At 33.6% G+C, this 5,071-nt stretch overlaps 1 long non-coding RNA gene across 1 annotated transcript; it reads left to right on the top strand.

Annotated features, from left to right (window-relative positions):
• Positions 1-800: 800 nt before the first annotated feature.
• LOC125496426 (uncharacterized) lies at positions 801-1,771 on the top strand. The gene is made up of 3 exons (XR_007273081.2): positions 801-1,332; positions 1,424-1,537; positions 1,749-1,771. It is a non-coding gene; the product is annotated as an uncharacterized LOC125496426 (long non-coding RNA).
• The last annotated feature ends 3,300 nt before the right edge of the window (positions 1,772-5,071 follow it).

The raw sequence follows: 5,071 nt of genomic DNA, 5'->3' as shown, positions 1-5,071 counted from the left end.
TTATACTAGTATTAAACTATATTTTACTTGTTTATATAAAGTTTGGAATTGATCGTATACTCGTTATTATTGTCGTTGGTTATAATATATAATATTAAAACATACGAATAGTCGTTCTACTCCTTTACTCATTAGAGTCGTTTTACGCAGTTGATAAATAAGAGTTGACTAAAAGACTACATTAAACATCACGGTAATCAATATGGTGTTTTTATTGATTTTTCGTTGTCATCCTTATATTTATCGCACACACACATATGTGTATATATATATATATATATATATATATATATATATATATATATATATATATATATATATATATATATATATCGATCTTAATACTTTTATTAATATGATTCATTTACAATATACATAACAAAATCAAGATGACCCGATCAGGAGTTACCCGTAGTTGAATTGGCGTTCAACAGCGAATGGACCCGATGTTTCAAAATAATCGAACTAAGATGAGTAAGATTATTACTAATTCAACCCGAGTACATTTCACTTAACTCAACCGCACATGGACCTAAATACGATATTCGCAAACCTGGCTAAAAAAATGTCAAAGGGCAATTATACTCGAGAATGGATCGACTTGTAAACGGAACGTTCAGACCTGTCCGGCACCCGGGAATCCATATGATTCAAATGTGTTCGACCCAGTTGAACAAAACCTGACCAGTCATGACCTGGGGCACTGACAATCAGAATCCTGACCTGTCCGGGTATGACCTGGTTCGCCGTGGGTATACCCAGAACCTGTTTACTAACCTGTTTTGACACCACTAGTTATACTCTAAACTTTCAAGCGACATTGTCAGAGCAAGCTAACTGTCAAAGCTTAAAAGCTTCATCAATGCTTCGATTTTTTTTTGCATCTAATTAAGGTATGGTTTTGTTTCATCCTTAAGTTGTTATTTTTTCATGAAATTCAATTGATTTCTTCTATGGGTACAATCATCTTACCCACCAATTGAAGAACCTTCATTGAAGAAAATCCACAATAGACCCACTGTAAAGAGAAAGCCATCTCTAGGGGTGGTTGATGGTTGTAAGCTGTCAAGGAAAGGTCAAATAAACAAATGCAGCAATTGTGGGGAGGTGGGGCACAACAAAAGAAAATGTGTTGCCCCGGTAAAGCAACCAGGTTGCATAAAATTTCTCAAGAAACCTATAACAACACCCAGGAAGAAAAAGAAGCAACAGAATTGTGTCTCAACAACACTAGTGAAGCCTTCAACACAACAAACCCAATGCTCAATTGCTCCACACAACAAAGGTGTTGGAGTGTACACTTATCCAAGTGGTTTTCAGAGGCAAGCAGAGGTTATATTTCATTAAGAAAATGTTCACTTAATTGTTTAATTTCAAATCATTAGTAATACAAGCTTTTCAACGTGATTTTTCTACTGCACAGTTCATCAATACCGTTGGGAGTCAATCAACCAAAGCATCAAACTCAACACAATTGGATCAAATGGGTTAATTATACAAGAGACCAACACAATTGTTCTACCTTGACTAAGACAAGGTAAGTAAGTATAATCCTAGCATAATTAGTAATATTCTAATTACTTGAACATGAAAACAAAAATTGATATTAGAATTACTATGATAAGATAAATATGCATTTCTTCAACTTATGCTTTAATTCATGCTTCAACTCCTCCACTTCATGTTTTAATACTTGTTGGTTATCATGGTGTGCAACTTAACCACATTTTTTTATTTAAATTAAACAGGATGGAAGATAGAAGATGGAAGAAGAAGATAATTTGAAATAAGAAGAGCTTGAGTAGAAGAACTTTTTGTTGAAAGAGAGATGTTATAAACTCTGTTTATTAAAGAGCTTTTATAATGACCTTACATCAAGCTCTCTGCTTCAAACTGTTGTTTTTGACTTGCAATTTATTTATTTATTTTTTTTTTACTTTACTTCAAATGCTCAGGTGGGTTATACAGTAGTTAAGTTGCCGGAAAACTAATCACAAGTCCTAAAAGGTGAAGAAAAAAAGAATAGTCCCTTAAAGGTGAAAAAAAGCAAACTTTAGTCCCTTAATATATGCTTAACTCTCAAAACAAAGGTTTAATGTTACAATTACATTGAAAAATCACTAAAAAAAATATAAAATGTTGCAACTAAAAGATGATGGGTGAGTCGCATATTGCTGTTTTGTCCATATCTTATACTTTATTGTTGTATTTTCCTCTATTTGTATCATATACTTCCTCAGTTTTAAATTACTTGAAACATTTTTCTTGGCATGTTTGTTGATGTGTAACGTTAATCTTTTATATACCTTTAATTTCCTGTAAGTAAAAATTATAAAAGTTTGATATTTCGAAACTAGATGTCAACATAAATCTAACAAGATCTTATCTAATTATATTTTTCATGTGTAGAATTACAAAAGACGGTTGTAAATAGTATAAAAGTCAAAATGTTTCAAATAATATGAAACGGGAAAAATAGTATGTGCTTATAATTGTGTATTGAACATGGTTCGAGTTATATAAGGTACAACGTTCAATGTACTTGTCATCAACCAAGACAATGAGTCATAACTCATAGGCGTGATAAACTAACAATGCTATGTTTATCCAATGGGTAATCCGTTCAATAATATTCGACATCTTTTTATTAAATAGAAATTGCCTTTGAATTTGATCTCATTAAGGATTTGTATATTATCTATTGTGTACAGAAAGAGTGCTTTTCATTGAAAACCAGCCAAAGTCGAAATTGTGTCTGTGGTTCACGAATAATAATGAAGAGTTGCTCAAACATTATCAGATTCAAAAATTATTAAAAGAGACGGTCTAATTTTAATATAAAAGTAGACCTAGTCACTAAATGGATTAAACTAGTGACCAAAAGAAATTAACCTAGTTACTATTGGGCTTATTCTATTTTTAATATTGGGCTTACAGTTGCCTAATTTTAATTTAAAAGTAGGCGGTCTCTTACAAGACGAACTCTACACATTGCAATTCTACAATTGACGTAAATAAGCGATAAAATTGACCTCAATCTCCCAGTTAGCCATTGATTAAAAGTCAAACATTTGCTGCGGGTAGGGGTGAAAGTTCGGTGTGCGGTTTGGATTAGGGCATAATCCAATCCGATCCGAATAAAGTTTGGATTTTAATTTTTCAATCCGAATCCAAACCAATTAGGGTTTGAATCCGATCCAATCCAATCCGAAATTTCATATTTTAGATTGGATCCAATCCGAAAATCTGATTTTTTTAAAACTTTAATTTTTCGATGAAACAAATTAAGCACAACAGCAGCCTAGTAGATTTAGAAAATGAGGAATTAAGTGCAGTTAGTGTTTTAGGAGAAGGATTGAAGTGTTATGTGTATTGGACCATGGACTAGGTTTTTTTATAATAAAAAATCAATTAAGCACTTAAGCTCAACTACAACATAATCAAGGCATATTACTATTCGGTTATATTGGATTTTTGGATCCAATTACCCTCAATCCAATCCGATCCGGAAATCCAATTTTTCAAAAATTCTCAATCCGAATCTAATCCGAACACAGTTCGAATCCGATCCGAATTACTAATTTGGATTGGATTGGATTGGATTTTGGATTTGATCCGAATAACTTTCACCCCTAGCTGCGGGTGACATGAACTGCAAGCTCAATCGCAAACCTATCACAAATTGCATGTTGCAACTGAAGTTCAATTATTAGTTGATTTTTCAGTTGAAGAATGTTTGCTGTCTTTAAAGTGGTTGAAACCAATGATTGATCAAATTAGACAAATGATTCAGAGTGTATAAATATAAGTCGTGCAACTAACAACTAATAATAGGTGCTTGCACTCTATCAGTAGATAAGAGTGGCAACTTTTTTGTTTTTACAGCGGGGGAAGTTCATTAGAGTTTGATGCAGTTTATCAAACATCTAGCTAACATTATCATTATGCAACGTATACAACTCAAGGGCGAAGTCAGGCTTGGTTGTGAAGGGGGTCCAATTTAACAGAGAATTCTAAACGTGATTGTTGAAGGAGGTCAATTTACTTATAAAATAAGATATAACCATTGATTACCTTCAAAGCTATGTTGGGGCTACAGGGGCCATGGCGCTCTTAGGCCCAACATAGCTTCGCCCTTGATACAATTAACATTATCATTACGTAACATATACGATGAATAATTTTTCAGGGATAAGGAGAAACTTTGATAAGTTAAGAAATAAAGGATATTCCAACTTCTTTTCTCTTTTGACAATGAGAAAACTTGTATTAATTAAAGAACGAAGTACAGTCTAATGCTACTATAATCAAACATAAAACAAAGTAAAATCTAAAGAGCTTTATTAGCTCTTACATGTCATAAAAAACAAAAACAAGTAAAATCGATAAAGAGTCGCATGTTAAGGAGGACGTCACTGGTCAATGATGATACTGGTGGTCGGTGGAGTCAAACCTCATATGGCTGATGGAAGTGGTAAGAGAAGTGAATGTCGTTCACGATTGGACAACGAACAACAAATGGCGAGCTTTGTGTCTTGCCACATGAGCAATCCCAACGATCTTTTATCGGTTGGGATTCTTGACTCATGATCAATTGATAATGATAGAGTATAAATCTATTCCTGGAGCCTCAACCATCAGCTTAAGCTTTTTGTTGAGTTCGTCCTTTGACATGGTATCAAGAGCTAGCGTGACAAAAAGGTCACGGGTTCGAATCTCATCCACCCCTCCTTTCTCAGTGGAATATTTAGCACCAGGTAAGAGGGATGCCTGTCCTGCATCCACACTTCAAGCCCAAAGGGCTCTTGCGTGAGGGGGCGTGATAGAGTATAAATCTATTCCTGGGGCCTCAACCATCAGTTTAAACTTTTGGTTGAGTTGGTCATTTGAGAGATAAGTTAGGAAATAAAGAGTACCCAACTTACTAAGAGTGAAAAGATCCAAAAATCTTTTGAAATTGAAAAAGATGTTTTAACCACTGAGATATTTGTCACTCTCGTATATAGCAATATTAATCTAAAAATTTATTGATGTTTTTTTTAAAGTTTTCCTAAAAGCGAGTTCATACTAT

The sequence above is a fragment of the Beta vulgaris genome, chromosome 4 (assembly GCF_026745355.1).
Source record: "Beta vulgaris subsp. vulgaris cultivar EL10 chromosome 4, EL10.2, whole genome shotgun sequence".
In the NCBI taxonomy this organism is placed as follows: Eukaryota; Viridiplantae; Streptophyta; class Magnoliopsida; order Caryophyllales; family Amaranthaceae; genus Beta; species Beta vulgaris.
This window is presented reverse-complemented; position numbering and strand designations above follow the sequence as displayed.